At 41.9% G+C, this 18538-nt stretch overlaps 1 protein-coding gene across 4 annotated transcripts in view; it reads left to right on the top strand.

The window, feature by feature from the left end:
* Positions 1-18538, top strand: part of LOC144507995 (plexin-B2-like) — a 236305-nt gene that overhangs the window by 125309 nt on the left and 92458 nt on the right. Inside the window, exon 1 of one of the 4 annotated variants that reach the window (XM_078235686.1) lies at positions 9869-9885. The exons of the other annotated variants lie outside the window; for them this stretch is intronic. The gene's annotated coding sequence lies outside the window, so the exon portion shown is untranslated. Of the gene's footprint in view, positions 1-9868; positions 9886-18538 lie in introns of those variants that run through there. 4 annotated transcript variants of the gene reach the window in all.

Genomic DNA, 18538 nt, shown 5'->3' with positions numbered 1-18538 from the left:
CCAAAGCTGGAATTGAACCTGGGTCCCTGGCACTGAGGCAACAGAGCTAGTCACTGTCACTATGCTGCCCATTTTCAGTGTAAAATTCTAAGTTCTCTAGTGGACATGCCTAGAAAGCTGATGTGGAGTAGATCAGTATAACATTTGGGCAGAAACTTATGAATCGCGCGTTAAGAGCTGTAAGTCATTGCAGTATTTATGTCATTGGTCACATCAGCTATAAGATTAATTAAGACACTTGTGATACAAATCAGAATCGGAAAATACCGGCTGATATTTGTTCTGTGATTAGCGAGTGGTAAACTAGATTTTTTAGTGTGAGTTGCAATTTTGCTACACCTCCAAAACTAAAGAGAAAACGTTACAAGGTTATGGATGAAGTGCTGAATCTGTAGATGTTCCAGCTGTTATTTTCACACTGAGCACACGTGACCACTGGTGTTCCATGGGTTTGTATAAAGGCTGTCAAATGTGTAAACTGATTTGTAGTTAGTAGAAGATTGGAACATTCTTACTGTTTTACATCCACTATGTTTTATAAATCTAGAAGCTCTGTACCATTTTTAAAAATAATCATGATTAGACCTTGCAATGCTCTCACTTTACTAGAAATTGGTATGCATTCCACAGAAATCTACGGCTTAGTTTATATGAAAGGATCTAAACTGAGTTCTGCAAAATCCGCAAACATCGTTTTAGACCTGGAAGGCGGAGAAGTGGACGTTTGTAATGGAGAGGAAAATTCTGTATATAACGGTTGTCATTAGGCATAAATTAAAGTCCCTTTAACCCATGTGAATCATTCTTGTTTGATCTATGTGGGGAACTTGCGTGAGTAAATGCCTTCTGTTTTCAAGTTCCAATAATACAATTTTTATTATGAAATTTTACTGCAATTTATTTTAATATATCAAAATTGGCATGGCTGCTAGATGTGATTCACCAAAACTAAATTAAGTAGTCTTTTTCTATATATGTATTATAAAGCAGTTTAATTATATTCACAGTCCCCGAGTACAGTGTCAGCAAGTAGTCTGTACTAGAACATAGCCAAATAATTGACATGCTCATGCCATAACACCATATTTGAATAAAATGTAATCGATTTGTACAAAAAAGGATAGTGTTTTTATTATTATTTCATTAACGTTATGCAAATGAGTTTTTCATCACGTAATTAGATCTTCATATGCGCACAACTGATAACAATGACTTTTGGGCATAAATGTTTGTAGGCTGATTTTAGTGAGGCCAATATTTATTCACTATTTCCAAATGTTCTGAGAAAGCCGTGGTGGGCCAAATCCTCTGGCTATTCAATTGTTAAAGCAGAATGCATTAAGAGTCAAGCATCTAGTGGGGAACTTTGATTCGCATGTATGCGAGACTGGGCAGGGATGGTCATTTTCCCATCTTTGTCCCTTCCAGTCCACCTGCAAGACAGCTACATCAGAGAACTCCTGCTGCTAAGTCATACATAAAATAATTGACAAACGTCAGACCACTGAGCTGTCAAAGACCTTCGATCTCCTTGCCTTTGACAAAGTACCGCATGTTAGGTTGTTGCATAAGGTTAAATCTCATGGGATCCAGGGTGAGGTAGCCAAATGGATAAAAAATTGGCTTGATGACAGAAGCCAGAGGGTGGTTGCAGAGGGTGGTTTTTCAAAATGGAGGCCTGTGACCAGCGGTGTGCCTCAGGGATCGGTGCTGGATCCACTGTTATTTGTCATTTACATTAATAATTTGGATGAGAATATAGGAGGCATGGTTAGTAAGTTTGCAGATGACACCAAGATTGGTGGTATGGTGAACAGTGAAGAAAGTTATTTCTGATTGCAACGGGATCTTAATCAATTGGGCCAGTGGGCTGACGAATGGCAGATGGAGTTTAATTTAGATCAGGGGTCTCCAAACTACAGCTCACAGCAGGCTAACATCTGGCCCGCAGTCAGTGAGGCGGGACGGGATTCCTGCTGCCAAAAACACTCTCGTGTCCGGAACCCCACCGCTGACTCAGGATCCGGATGCGGGGACGGAAGCCACAGGCCAGACATTTGCTGCTGCTCCGCGCGGTGTCTGATGGAGCCATGGGAATTCCCACCCTCTTTACCGGCCTATTGTCCAATCAGAGCTGCCGTCCTGTGACTGACAGTTCATTAAACGAATCAGCAATTGAGACATCTGTTATCCAATTGCCGCTCTGCATTCACTGACAGCTGCTGTATCCAATCCGTAAGCTCCATCTGTCTGAAATGAGCGACAACAATGATATTGATGGCGGCAATTCAGACCAATTCAGTTATGGAAGAAAAAAAGAAAAGAAAAGTGGACAATGAGTGCCGCCTGTTTAATGAAGGATGTGGTGTAAAGTACTTTGTACAAGCAGGTGATAAAGCCTTGTGTGCCATACGCAATGAAACTGTTGCAGTTTTGAAGGAGTACAATGTACGTCGGCACTATGAGACCAAACATGAACCAAGTTATTCCCAATTCACAGGAACACAGTGTTCGGAAAAATTTGAATCAATGCAGCGCAGGTTGCTTTCCCAACAAGCTTTTTTTACGCAGAAGATAACTGAAAATGAAGCTTTAACCAGGGCCAGTTACAAACTAGCTTATGTGTTGGCTAAAAGAGGAAAGCCATTCACCGATGGAGATCTCATCAAAGAGTGTATAATGGAAGCAGTGGAAGAGTTATGCCCAGAAAAAGCAAATCTGCTCAAAATCATCAGTCTTGCGCCAAATACTGTTGCTCGTAGAATTGAGGATATAGGAAGCAATATATTTCATCAAATTGCAGACAAAGCAAGAAATTTTCAGTTGTATTCTCTCGCACTTGATGAATCGGCTGATGTGTGTGACACATCACAACTCCTAGTATTCATCCGTGGCGTCGACAGTGAATTTAATGTGACACAAGAATTAGCATCAGTGCATAGCATGCACAGCACAGTAACTGGAGAAGACATCTTCAAAGAATTGCAAAAAACTGTTAGAATGTAACCTGGAGTGGAATAAACTGCAATGCATGACAATTGATGGAGGAAAGAACATGTCTGGGGTGAAGACAGGTTTGGTTGGACAAATCACAAAAGCTTGAGATGTTGGTGGATTCTCAAAGCCCATGTTTCTGCATTGCATGATCCATCAACAAGCATTGTGCTTAAAATATGTGGATATGTCTTGCGTTCTGAAACCTGTTGTTTCAACAGTGAATTTCATTCGATCTCATGGGCTTAATCGTCACCAGTTCATTTATAAAACTAATTTTTTTACTTTGGCCCCCAAAAATGTGTAAAATATACGATGTGGCCCTCGTACTGAAAAGTTTGGAGACCCCTGATTTAGATAAATGTGAGATGATGCATTTTGATAGATTGAACCAGGGCAGGAGTTACTCAGTTAATGGTAGGGCGTTGGGGAGAGTTCCAGAGCAAAGAGATCTAGGGGTACATGTTCATAGCTCCTTGAAAGTGGTGTCACAGCTGGACAGAGTGGTGGAGAAGGCATTCGGCATGCTTGGTTTCATTGGTCAGAACATTGAATACAGGAGTTGGGACGTCTTGTTGAAGTTGTACAAGACATTGGTAAGGTCACACATGGAATATGTGTGCAGTTCTGGTTACCCTATTATAGAAAGGATATTATTAAACTAGAAAGAGTGCAGAAGAGATTTACTAGGATGCTACCAGGACTTGATGGTTTGAGTTATAAGGAGAGGCTTGATAGAATGGGACTTTTTTCTCTGGAGCGTAGAAGGCTGAGGGGTGATCTTGTAAAGGTCTATAAAATAATGGGGGGCACAGATCAGCTAGGTAGTCAATATATTTTCCTAAAACTAGAGGGCGTAGGTTTAAGGTGAAAGGGGAGAGATACAAAAGGGTCCAGAGGGGCAATTTTTTCAGAGGGTGGTGAGTATCTGGAACAAGCTGCCAGAGGTAGTAGAGGCGGGTACAATTTTGTCTTTTATAAAGCGTTTAGACAGTTACATGGGTAAGATGAGTATAGAGGGATATGGGCCAAATGCAGGCAATTGGGATTAGCTTAGGGGTTTTTAAAAAAAAAGGGCGGCATGGACAAGTTGGGCCAAAGGTCCTGTTTCCATACCCTAAATCTCTGACTCTATGATACCAACAGATATAAAACACAAGAGTCACAAGCTGCGTTGGGCCGTAGCTAAATTCGTAATGAGGTAAGCCAAAGATTTGGGCATTGGAACATTACAGTTCTCAGAACTTCCAAAAATGTATGCTTTCAGCAAATTGGGTGAAGTAACAGGGAAGCAAAGACACACACATCAGTAACTTGAGGTATCACCTTAGAGAGCAGAATCAGAAGTAGATATAAGAGAACCATTGAGAAGTTAAGGCTTCTGTGTGGAAGAACTAAAGTGAAAGAGGTTTGAAACCTTTGTGAAAAGATGCCCTGAAATAAACCCAATTAAACAACACTTGGAGGGGAAGTCAAAATTAAAAGCAACCGCTGGGGTTTTTTTTTAAGTGAAACCAAACTGGAAAAATGTACAGCGAAGGGAATGGCCAAGAATAGGAAAAGCAAGCGGGAATCCTGAAGGTGCCTTTGTTTTGGAATGTTTCCAACTGAGAGAGGCAGATACAATAGTGGAATGAATTAATGTAAAAAATACTATCTGTTAATGATTAAACCTCAAGGCAAAACTTTCAAAGTGCAAAATGCAGGAATTTACAAGCGCGCACAGGAGTGAGGGAATTTTTGTGGCTGCTTGGATTGTATCAGTAAATGAGTCATTGCGAGCAAATAACATAACCAGGTCAGCAACGGTGCTGAAAAATAAATATTCCGGGAAAGTCCTGCTCGAGAACAATACAACCAGGTAGTGTTGTCATGACAAAGGAACAATTGTAGAAAGAACCAGAGTAATGGAAATACTTGCTGGATTAAGCTTGATGTTAGAATCAAGAAGGAAAGCTTGTGAAAGAACCAAAGTGATTACACTGGCAGATACCAGGAAGTACTATTGCGGAAGGATAAAAGGTCCCAAACGTAAGATTAGTTAGAAAAACTTTGGCAAACATGCACTTTGTAGGTTAGCGTATTAAGTGTAGCATGTGTTGAGGGAACAGGAGACTCTGGACCTATGGGGCTGATTTTTAACCATCAAAAATGGGGCTGTGATGATTGGCGCAGATTTTAACATTTTAAAATTCTGAAACCCAACCCCACTCCACCTCCATCCCAGAAGCTTGACAACGGGCAGACAGCCAGACTGCCTCCAGAAGACAGTTTAGCTCTTAAATATTTTAAATGAATCTGGCAGCTGCTGACTAGAGCTGCCTTGCAGGTTTTGCATTTGGAGACTGTGTTCCCCAGGCCTCTGGAAGCCTGACAGCTGAAAGGAACCTTTTGCAGCGCTGCTTTTGGACCAGAAGGAGAATAAGCGCTTTCCCTCGGATTGCACTCCTCCCTTCCATTAGGCATTTCTACCTTCCTTGCTCCGCCACAAAATAGATCACCCCAAATGGGCTTGTGGATCAGACTAGTTTCAGCCCTGCTCACACTGCGACCAAAATTGCTGCTCCAATTCACAAGCAATTTTTAGCTGTTGTGACATTTGTTTAACTGTGTTCAGGTGGTGACAGACTTTCCTTCAACAGGAAATGAGAAACCTGCCGTCTGTCAATAAAGACCTCTTGATGCATGATTCCATCCCTGCTTGATTGCTTACTCGGCCTCTACAAAATTGTCTTCCTCTCCAATCTAGAGCTAAATCCCAGCCCTTATTCTAGTTGATCAGAAAGACTCCCATCTCTGCATCTGGACAGCTATCTTCGTCTTGGCCACATCATTGCCATCAATGTTCAGAGAGCTCACCCAGCGTTACCAGTCCCCGTGGGAGCAATGCATCCTTCCACAAGATGCCTTCACATCTGCAAATGCAAAGGCAACCACCATTCCTGTGACAATCGCAGAGGACTATCTCTCCTGTCTATTGCTGAAACAATCCTTGCCAGAATCCTTCTAAACCAGCTCCTATTACATCTTGAGCAGGGTCTACTTCTGGAGAGCCAGTGCAGTTTCAACAGTGGGAACCCTTGACGTGGTGTTTGCTGCTCGCCAACTGCAGAAATGCCAAGAGCATACTGCTGACCTATACACCACCTTTGACCTAACCAAAGCCTTCAACACTGTCAGTCGTGAAGGGAGCTGGAAGGTTATGAGCAAGTTTAGGTACTCGGATAAATTCATTCAGATGGATCGATGAGACTTTGGCCTTCCCTGTCACCAATGGAGTGAAACGGGACTGCGTACTGGTGCCAGGCCTCTTCAGCATTATGTTCTCAGCCATGCTCACTGACACCTTCCAGGATGAGAATTCGGGTATGGACATGAACTATCGAATAGACAGCAAGCTTTTTTCAACCTGTGACGCCTCTAGGCTAAGACCAAGGTCCTCATTGATAGACTGCGTGACTTTTTATTTGCGGATGACTGTGCACTAAATGCTGGAGGTGAGGTAGACATGCAGCACGTTACAGACCGGTTATCCGCATCTTGTGATAACTTCAGTCTCGCCATCAGCACAGAGAAAACAGCGTATGTTCCAACTTGCTCCAGGAAATCTCTTATCAAGAGCCGACAATGAGAGTAAAAGATTGGACTGACTGCTGCGGACAAGCTCACCAACCTGAGCAGCACTTTCTCATGCTGTGTTCATATTGATGACGAGACCAATGCCAGAATTGCCAAGGCCATTGTGTCCTTTAGAAGACTTTGTTATTCAGTATGGGAGCATAGAGGAGTGAGCCTAAAAACCAGTTCTACCAAGCAGTCACCCTCTCCACTCTTTATGCGAGTGAGACACGCAAATCAATCATTTCCACCGTTGCTGCCTCCACAGGCTCCTCAACAGCAAGTGGCAAGACAAAGTCCCAGACACAGAGGTCCTCAGGAGAACTGGCAAAGTAAGCATCTTCACAATGTTATGACAAAAACTGCTCCGATGGGCTGGACATGTCACCAGGAGGCCTGACAATCGACTTCCTGAGCAAATCCTCTGCGGTAAACTGCAGAACGGAGCATGCTCCCGTGGCAGCCAGAAGATGCGTTTCAAAGATGGTACACTGAAAGCCTTCCTCAAGGATTTTAAAATTGACACTGTATCATGGGAGACCCTTGCCCAGGATTGCTCAGCCTGCAGGAGTTTGATTGCCAAAGGCAAATCAGCATACAAGGAGCAATGGATAGTGTTGGCACAAAACAAGTGCAAGGCATGTAAAAACCATAAGCACAGTGTCCCCAATTACCTGCCAGCCTCATTGTCCTGTCCTCACTGCAATAGTACTTTCTGTGCTAAGATAGAACTTATCAGCCCCCTTTTGCACTCAACATAGCCCAATGCCTGGATGACAAATGAAGATGGGCTTCAATACAGTAGGACGAATGACTAGCCACATTGGTGACATCTCTAGATTCAATTTCTTCCACTCTCAGCTTGCTAACTTGCTAATCAGATAAGCCATGATCTTATTGAATGGCGGAGCAGGCTTGAGAAGCTAGATGGCCTACTCCTGCTCCTATTTCTTATGTTCTAACTTCCTGGCTTCACCTCCAATAAACTCCAGTTAGTCCAAAATGTTACTGTCTGGATCTTGTCCCAATTACCCAGCTTCTCCATCCTTGGTGACCTTCTATGGTGCATCAAATTTATAATGGTCATTTATAAATTCCACATCCTTACTCCATCCTATATATTTAATCTCCATTTGTAGCCTTTATAATTGATGTCCTCTGTCTGCCAATTGTTTGCTACTCTCCAAAAGGCTTGTGTATATACAGCCAGCTCCTTGACCAAGTTTTCGGTCTCTACAACACTATCCCAGTGACACTTGGCATCCATTTCCTCCTTCCCCTGTAATGTATCTTGGAAAATTTTGTTTCCATTTTAAAATCGTTATATAAATGTAAATATTTAACCTGGTAAGTCAGTCTGAATCTCCGGTTACCAGCTGCTTAGTCCTAGCCTTCAAACATTTTAATATTCAAAATATCATGGTATCAAAAAAAAGCTGTGATTAGATTTGTTTTCTAAATATTGCATCCTATTCTCTGGCATAACATCAGTAGTAGAATTAGAATATTAGTGATTGTCCTCAGCAACAGCTAGTTGAGAACTGCCACTCCTTTATAGTGATGGATAAACCATACCTTCTACATTGTGTAATACTCCAGACAGTCATTGAGGCGCACAGCGTAGAAAAGGCCTTTCGGCCCACTAAAGGCATGCTAATCCTATTTTCCTGCACTTATCCCATATCCTTGAATATATTGATATTTCAAGTGCTCATCCAAATATTTTATAAAGGTTGTAAAGTTTCCAGCCTCCACTACTTCCCAGACAGCGCATTCCAGTTTCCCACCACCCTCTGAGTGAAAAAGATTTTTTTCTCAACTCCCCTCTGACTCTCCTGCCCCATACCCTATAATTATACCCCCTCATGATTGACCCACTCAACCAAGAGGAACAGATGCTCACTGCTCATACCCCTCATTACCTTATACACTTCAATCATGTCCCCCCTCAGCCTTCTCTGCTCTGCTCTAAAGGAAACTATCTATCTACTTTTTATGCTCCAACTTTCCAGGTCTGTGAGACACTTCACCCTCACCAACGTGATATTGGAGGCTTTCCGTTGCACACTGATCTTGGATGAAACATTGTCACCACATGGTCTTAGAATCTAAAATTACGCAAGAGTTGAATGTTGCAGCTTGAAGTAACTGGTTGAGTGACAGAATGATACTCAAGTGTTTAGAATCAACTATTTCCTTTTAATAAAGGAAATTTATTAAAGACATGTAACTGCGTTAAAGAATGAATGGCATTTGCAGACTTTCCTTTCTGTACAAGTGAGTGGGTTGCAGTAAATTCACCCAGGAGTATGAGTTTCAGTTTCTGCAGGATTGTAACAACCAAAATGGCGTTTCTGTGACTTTAACGCGTCCTTACCTATCCGATAACTTGTGATTTGACTTGACTTGCTGCAACTTCTTATGACGCACAATGTTGGAATTTAGGGCCACTATAAAGTGAGTCACAAATATTTGATCAAATCTGATAGTTGCATTGACTGAGTAAAAGAAGGAATTCAAAATGTTGGTTCACTTAAAGCTGTGACACCCAAATTCAGTGAACTTCTGTGTGACCGTGCCTCGATATAAATTGTGTGTAAATTTTATGTCACTTTATATTGCGTTCAGTATGTATGATTCTGCTTTTAAAATTGTTGCTGTACTCCGATTTGACCGTTAAACTTGAGTTGAATAACCAGTTTCTCAATGTAAATTCTGTGAAAGATTAGATTTTTGCTTGCAGGTACTTGTTACTTGTTTAAACCCTTGGAGTATAACTGAGGTGAATCAAAATACAGGTATTAACATGTTTAGTATTCCAAATTAATGCTTGTAAAGCAACGTGGTTGCAGTTAATTTGAAGGTGATGATACATTTGGTGAAGGAAAAGCAAATCATGTCATTATTTTTGCCGTGTTTTGCATTGTTCTGTAAGTTTGGCAGATTGTTGATTACCCAAAAAAAAGTTTTTGTTTCCTCGTTTTTCTTCCCCTCCCCCCACTTCTCAAGGTGACTCCTTGTTTTGGAAGTTGCGTACGCAGCGCTCCACAGGTGGGAGTGGCTCTCATGTACTTTGCCTCACTTGCAATTTATTTTAATGTGTAGGCCTGGGGAGTTGGTGAGTAGGGATTGTTCCAGATGGATCGGATTCTCTATCGCGGCTGGTATCTTTTTTTAAAGTCACCATAGTCCCAGATGACCATAGGCTGCTCTCTCCTTTTGAGGGGGAGAGCTGATTGATGGCGATTTAACCTGAGGATCACTGCACCTCAGGTGAGGGGCAAGGTTGAGAAGGTGGGCCTTCATGAATAACTTCAGCCGGTACAGGAATTGAACCCCCGCGTCACGAGCCCAGCCATCTAGCCAACTGAGTTAAACCAACTCCCCTATCCACCTGCTATTACAGGACATTGAGATATGATCAGGAGTAGGAACCCTGACTATGATCAACATTTTTTTGGGTGTTTCTAACCAAGGGCTGGAAGGTCACAAATGATGTCCTGTGTTAGTATGACCTTGGTGCGACCAAGTCATGCTGCATAAACTGTCCACCAGTCTTTGACACAATAGGGCACACCACCCTCATCTTATGCCTTTCCTCTGTTGGATGGCTGAGTGGAAATACTCTGTGTGACCGTGCCTCGATTACTGGTTACACTGTCTATTTATTGAGTGAGGATCTGTGCTCAGCCCCCTCCTATTTCTCATCCACAAGCTGCATTTCGGCAACATCATCTGCAGATATAGGTGTCAATATTAGGTTTGCTCCCACTCATGGCAGGTGGGAGGAGGCTAATGTGAATGGAGGGATTAAGCATTTTTTTTAAAATGGGGAATACATCTGCAACCTGTTGCACTCATCATTTTTATGACCGAGGGTTTGAAGTGAGACGCGTTTCTCCTCGCAGGGCGATGCACACTTCATTATCATTTTAAAATCAGACCTGCAGTGCAAATGTAATTGGTACACTATTATCAAATGAACAGTTGTCTGCTGGATTTCCCAGTTACCTTAGGAGGCTGCTCTGCCACTCAGAAGTGGACGTAGGATCTAACTTAGGAGGGAAGTTCTTTTTATAGCACCCCTTGTGGGCCGGAAGGAGCAGATGTGCTTCCCTGGAACTTTCTCCTCTGCAGATTGTGGCCTTTGTATAGCCCTTTGTCCTTTTCCCAGGCTCCGTTCTGAAGCTTGCTGCTGCCACTCCTCACACTCCTCCATCCCACCCCCGACACTAGATTCGTGGCTGAAACCTTCTCCTGCTGGTTATTCTGCTGGCTGGCCTATAAATTGAGCTGGCTCCCAAGTGGAAAATGTAAGAGAGAAATTGCGGTGAGGGGTCATGCCAAATTTTATGGCAGGACATCCAGGACTTGGCCATGCTGGGCTTTCCCTGTTCTACTACCCTTCCACTCACCCCCGGCTCCTCGTATCCATCAGGGCCATTGGGTCAGATTCCACATGGACCCTGATGGACACTCCGCTCTATCTCAACACCACTGTGCTGGCACATAACAGCTGAGAATCGACCTATTGGCCGCCCACTGTTATAAAAACAGTAGGGGACAAGTTTACTGCATTATAGGGTGAGGGTTACTAAATCTGTGCGTGGGGAATTACAATGAAAAAGTTAGCATAATGGGTGTGACAATAAGAAACCAAGTGGCAAAACCAGGAATTGTATGTTTTTATCATTTTTTAAAATCATATATATATAATCCAGCAAAACAAAAGGTGTTCAGGGCTAAACATAGCATCATCCTGCCATAACTTAATGAGTAAGTTAAACTGTTATGTTCATTAGCAAATTCTAATGTGTTTTCGGTACTACTTGTACGACCAAGAAGCTGGTGTAGGCCATTCAGCCCCTCGAGCCTGCTCGACCATTTAATAAGATGAAGACTGATCTGATATTAACCTCAAATCTGCAGCACATTCACCCCCTTGCTTAAAAGAATCTATCCACCTTTGCCTTAAAAATATTCAAAGACTGCTTAAACCACCTTTTCAGGAGGAGAGTTCCATAAGACTCATGAGCCTTCAAGAGATTTTGCCTAATCTCCATTTTAAATAGGCGACCCCTTATTTTTAAGCGCTGGCCCCTTATTCTAGTTTCTCCCACAAGAGGAAATATCCTCTCCACATCCACCCCGTCAAGACCTCTCGGGATCTTGTACGTTTCAATCAAGTCGCCTCTTACTTTTCTGAACTCCAGTAGATACAAGCCCAGCATGTCCAATCTATGCTGTTTTTTTTTCCAATGATGTTGCATAGGATAGGTCTCATTAGCTGACTAATGATGATGTGATATGGTGTACAATTGGTGCCAACACTGTATAGTGATAGTGTAATTGAAAATGTAATTTGATGCATGATTTTCGTACATGGCTGATGCAGAAAGCTGACTATAGTGACACGTTGAAGCATTGCCTACGATTCAATTAAGGGTAAGCTTCTTTTTTGAAGCAGAGTAGAATTAATTTATGAAATGTTTCAATTTGATGAATGTGTCCCCCACTCTCCCAGGCTTTAAGAGTTCTTTATCTATGTAGAGGAGACTTTATTTATGTATTCATATTTTCATCCCAATTAATACTTGGGCTTATGTTGAGATATTGGCCAGAATTTCCTTGCCTATACCCGCGGCAGGGGCCGGTGAGCCATTAAAATCTCCATTCGCCTCTGCGGGACCGGAAGACCCTGCCAGCCATTGAATCAGAGTATGCAATAAGACTGGGGGTGGATTGTGCTCTGAGTCCTGACTGAGTCAGATGGGGCTTGGAAATGTGTTGTAGAAGTTCAAATGACAACGTGGGATAGTTTCAGTGGACTAATGGGGCTTTTCTTTATTTTCTAATTTATTCATGTGATCTTTGTGCAAATTTAGCATATTTTTGCTTGTCTAATTCAACTTTTCTTTCTATTCACATCCCATAGTAAACACACCTTGACTTCTCTTTTATGTTTATTTCTCTTGTTTTCCCCTTTTATTGGTTTATTTGCTCCTTTTGATTTACTACATGGTCCTATATTGAAACATCCCTTAGTCTAGCTCCTATCTTAGAACCATAGAAAATTACAGCTCAGAAACAGGCCTTTTGGCCCTTCTTGTCTGTGCCGAACCATTTTTTGCCTAGTCCCACTGTCCTGCACTTGGACCATATCCCTCCACACCCATCTCATCCATGAACCCGTCCAAGTTTTTCTTAAATGTTAAAAGTGACCCCGCATTTACCACTTTATCCGGCAGCTCATTCCACACTCCCACCACTCTCTGCATGAAGAAGCCCCCCCCAATATTCCCTTTAAACTTTTCTCCTTTCACCCTTGACCCATGCCCTCTGGTTTTTTTCTCCCCTCGCCTCAGTGGAAAAAGCCTGCTTGCATTCACTCTATCTATACCCATCAAAATCTTAGAACCATAGAAAATTACAGCTCAGAAACAGGCCTTTTGGCCCTTCTTGTCTGTGCCGAACCATTTTATGCCTAGTCCCACTGACCTGCACTTGGACCATATCCCTCCACACCCCTCTCATCCATGAACCCGTCCAAGTTTTTCTTAAATCTTAAGGAATGTCTGACACATTCATAGCCTGTCTTGCGACCATTATTCCCCAAAACTTGGATTTCTTCTTAGCTGTCTGTCTTGAATCTTGCTTCTGTCTATGCTATACTTCACAATCTTCTTTTGAACAGACATTGCCCTGTCATTACTTCCCCAGTTAGATTTACCTGGATTGCTGAGAACTTGCGTTGCTTTGGGAGTCTTGGGACAATGGTCTTCTCCCATCACAGCTTATTTCTCTGAATTGAATGTCTAAAATCTAACTAATCCAAGGTCAACATAGGCACAGCACATAGGGGAACAAAGAGGTAGGAACAGAGGAATTAGGAGCACAAGTAGACATTCAGCCCTTCACATCTGCTCCGCCATTCAATCAGGTCATGGCTGATCTCTCCCTGATCCCAAATCCACCTCCCCACATGTTCCCCATATCCCTCTTTCACTTTTTTATTATAAATATGTCTATCTCTCTCTCAAAACCATTCTACGATTCAGACTCCATCGCACTATGGGGCAGTGAGTTCCACAAATTCTCCACCCTCTGCGTGAAGTAGTTCCTCCTCATCTCAGTTTTAAATCTACTGCCTCATAACCTATACCTGTGACCTCTTGCTCTAGATTGACCTATTAGAGGAAACATTTGGTTTACGTTTACTTTATCAATCCCCTTTTAAACATTTTAAAGGTATTTATGGATATCATAGAATCCCTACAGTGCAGAAGAGGCCATTTGGCCCATCGAGCTTACACCTCTCTGACAGTGATTCTTACCCAGGCCCTCACCCCCTGCCCTATCCCCGTTACCCCACACATTTCCCATGGCTAATCCATCTAACCTAAGGGGCAATTTAGCATGGCCAATCCACATAAACTGCACATCTTTGGACTGTGGGAAGAAACCAGAGCACCCGGAGGAAACCTACACAAATACAGGGAGAATGTGCAAACTCCACACAGACAGTGACCCAAAGCTGGAATTGAACCTTGGTCCCTGGGAACCTGAAGCGGTGAGGCAGCAGTGATAACCACTGCAATGCTGGTAACTTTAGAGCAGTAGGAGTAAAAAATGATGGGGCATACACAGGTCTGACAGCATCAGACAGCTGAAAGGCTTCACGCTAAAAGTTGGCGTATCGTCACATATCGACTGACCTGCATGCTTCCAGAATTTTCAGTGCTTATTTGTTTCCAATTCCCAATTCATTTTTTTAAAACCATATTGGGTTTTCAAAGGTCAGATGCTGCAGATTATACATTCTCCTTTAAAATAGCTATTGAGAATGACGAGAGGGCTTTGGAATTTTTGCTTTAGATGCTTTTGGAATTGACATTGTTTTTCCAGACACAGGTTTTTCTGCTTATTCCCTGGTGGCAGTCTAGCTTTTAATTGTGAGAGTTCCTGACAACATTTGTCATGAGCATGTCAAATATTAGACTGGGGAAGGCGTGAACCTATTTATGGTTTATAAGAAGCTCCAGCATTTGTATTGTGATAGAGGAAGTAGATTCACAGCTTTTGATAAACAGCTGAAATCTTGGCTTACTCGGAAAACACATTATGAGCGAGAAGTTTCTGCCCTTTGTTTTCCAGACCTGATTCTTGGCAGACACCAGTGATAAAAGTCCTGTTAATCATTTATCACGCGCATGCCAAAGATCAGGCTGTGGTATAAAGCAATAATCTCCGAAAGTTATACTGGGCGAAGGGTTGCTAGCAGTTTTTAAAATCACTCCTTCAGATTGATAAAACCTTGAATGGCAATGGATGCCATGATAAAGAACACAGAGTGCATCACTTAAATATATCCAGATTCTCAAACAGTGCTCTGATTCCCTTCTGCTGAGTATGTTTGCGAATGAATTCTGTGCCTCAAAAATGCAACTTTGAAAGAATCTCATTCAGAGGCTGATACTAAATCTCAGTAAGCGAATGTGAACTTCAAAACTTCGCCTCCCCCACGTCACCATAAGGATTTTAACATTCCATCACCAAGTCGGGGAAAGGCCCCAGCCTAAAAAGAAAATCAGATTGTCAAAGTTGCTAAGCAAAAACAGATGTACTGGAAATGTTGGAGGAGCAAAAGAATTTGTCTGATCAAATATCTCCACTGCTTTCACTGATATAAGGACTCCACACAATAAAGTACGCAGGAGCTACACATCATCCCAGTCTCATTCCATTTGTACTTTCTTTGCGTTGTCCTCTCTCTCTCTCTGCTTTTTTGATTTTATTAATCTGCTTATCCTCTCTTAGGAAAGTTCAAACCTTTATCATAAGTTCATGTGGCAGCCGCTGAAGTTCCTGCATTTCTTGTTTCTGATTCCATTTAAGCATTTTTTGCTTTTCGGCAGGATATATTGTCTGATTTCAAATCATTCTGGCCCTACTCTAAGAAGCAATAGACTAACCTTTAATAAATTAAAATCCCTCTGAGAATTCCATTAACTTGTAATGTGGTTGCTTTCATGTCTTCAAATGTCAAATAAAATCTGAGAAATGTTATCTGAGCCCATAAAGCTTTATAGTCTTGTCAGAATGGCTGAGAATGATGAAAAGTGTAAGAACTACCTGCCCACAAAAGTACATCAGAAATAGGATGAAACTGAATGATCTCTCCTTCATCTTCAGAGATTCAGGCAGTCAGTTGATTTCAAGTAGTTCCTCGGCCTCACACAAGCTCAGCTTGAACCTGTTTGTGGTTTCGCCCATAATCTGTCTAAAGGGAAGTTTGATTTTCAAATCACTGGTTTGGCTCTGTTAAAAAGATGCCAAACATGTAGGAAAGTTGTGTTTAATAATTAGTTTGTCATTTAGTTATGTCATCAATTGTTACTCGATCAATCTAACTTGCACTTATGCAGAGGAACCAACCCTCTGGTGGCTTACCATCAAACCATTGCAAATGGTCATTATTTGTCAAATGTCAAGTTATGCAATTGATTTATGAGCCCTAATTCACAAAGGCATTCATCACTTTACCCATCAAAAAGAAGCAATGAGTTGACAATGTTTCCTGGATGCCAGTGTTCATCGTGCCAAGTATTCTACCAGGCACTAATAGGTACAGACTATGGAGTCTGGCTGTTGTCCATCCGATGGACTAAGTGTATTGTTCTCTAAGGACGAAATGAAATGTAAAACACAATGACCCCACCTAACATGTAGCTCATACCGAGATGTGGAGAATGTGCATAGAAATAACTAAAAGCCAGAGGGATGTCAGCCTTTATCTCAAAGGGGTTGGATAAAGCTGTAGAGCATTGCATTCAATTCTGGGCAAAACAGGAACTGCAACACTTATTCAACAGACTGATACCTGGATGAAAAGGTTAAATTATAAGGAAAGGTTGTTTGGAAAGGATTTGCATTGCCTTGAGTATAGAAGATTAATAATTGGTATAATTGAGGGGTTTGAAATAATTTAAACAATTTGGTAGGTTGGGTAGAGAGAAACTATTTCCTCTGGGGGCAGTCCAGCACAAGGGGCACAAGTGTCGCCTTGAAAATTAGAGCATGGCCATTTTTTCAGTGGTAATGTCAGGAAGTATTTCTTCAAAATCATAAAATCTGGAACTATCTTCTGTAAAAAAAAAAATAATAAATCTTGAGGCTGGGGTCAATTCAAAATGGAGATTGAGAAATGTAGATGGTCTCCTCTACATTGGGGTGGACCACATGCAATCTGGGGTAACCACAAGCAGAACAGTGCAAGTGTGACCCCACCCAAACCTATCATTTTAATTCTCCACCTTACTCTTCCTCGGGTTTCTCTGTCCTCAGCCACCTGCAATGCTCTCGTGAAGCTCAACACACTCTAGGAACAACACCTGATCTTTCAACTTGGCACTTTACAACCTTTTTGGACGAGATATTGGCTGGAATTTTACCCTGTCCACCCTGGGGTTCAGAGTGGGCGAGGGGCAGACAATGGGAAGGTCTATTGACCTTGGGTGGGATTTTATGGTTTCGGGATGAGAGAGGCTGTACAATCCGCCCATTGAGTTTGACAATTTTAGATCATAACCTCTGCCCCCATTTTGTGTTTCCTTGCTGGCTTTTTGTTTTCTTATCCCTCTCTTATTTCGTCTGCTTTCGGATGGTAGCTATTCAGCATCCTGTCATTCACGCCTCCTCTGGATACACCACTTCCTCTTTGTTCTTCATAACCAATCCCTTTTACCTGCTGAAAATCTATTACATTTCTAGTTTTTCCCCAGTTTTGATTAAAAGTCACGGATCTGAAACATGAGCTATTTTTCTCTCCACAAATGCTGTGAAATCTGCAGAGTAATTGTAATGTTTTCACTTTTTATTTTATAAATTCTTGTTATGCAAGGGAATTAAGGGTTATGGAAACAAGGTGGGTGAATGGAGTTCCGATACAGACCAGCCTTGCACTACTGAATGGCAGAAGAACAGGCTCAAGGAGCTACATCCTTTTCATCAAACCTTGGACATATTTAAACAGGTCCCCATCAGGATCTTTGACCACGATGGGTTCGCTCTTCCTCACTACCTTTACCTCTGCCAGTTTAATTTGACATTCACTGCCTTCCTCACTCCTTCATGTAATGTCACCTGCAACTTGTTTGGCTTTAACTGCCTTTTGTAAACCACCCTGAGTGACTTCTTCCACCCCAGGAAACTTTTAGCCACTGAAAGAGCAGTTGTTCCATAAGCCACTCCCTATTTAAACCAATCAAATGCAATACCTAAAAAGAAGACACCAATACTCGCTCCTCTCTGTCTTTGAGTCCAATAATCCTAAATCAAACAAGCATTTATTGATTTTAATTCCAAATGAGCCCCTAGTTTGTTCAGGACCAGATCAGAAACTCCAAGGTATATTCCAGAGTTAGCCTAAACCCTAACCTTTTCTTTTGATTTTGGCATTAGGATGAGCTTTAGATATTTCGCTCCGGGTATGAATCAAGTGACCTACTAGGAAGCTTTTATCAAAACAAACTTTATTTAAGAAAAGGGTTTGAATATAACACACAGAATTAGCATAACTTTTACCAATTAAAATATTGAAACATGATGAAGTATAATTTTTAACCACTAGCAATCTCTATAGTTCCAATTTAAGCAACATGCTCCATCGACATAAATCCCTTTCTAGAACCAGTTAGCACCAAAAACTGATGCGCACACGTGGCTGCCAGATTTTGAACCTTTTAACACCTCCGGGCAGAGACCCAGACAGACACCTATCTTTAATTCTCATACAACCACTTCCAGAGAGAGATCCACCCCCAAACAGAGAATCTCCGAGAAAGAGACTTATTTCCTGGCAGATTCCTATCTCTAAATTCAGAAAGAGAGACAGAGAAAGTGACCTCTCTCTCAAAGATCCCAAATT

Source organism: Mustelus asterias, chromosome 19 (assembly GCF_964213995.1).
Source record: "Mustelus asterias chromosome 19, sMusAst1.hap1.1, whole genome shotgun sequence".
Lineage (NCBI taxonomy): Eukaryota > Metazoa > Chordata > Chondrichthyes > Carcharhiniformes > Triakidae > Mustelus > Mustelus asterias.
The sequence above is the reverse complement of the archived record's forward strand: the minus strand, read 5'-3'. Positions and strand labels throughout refer to the sequence as shown.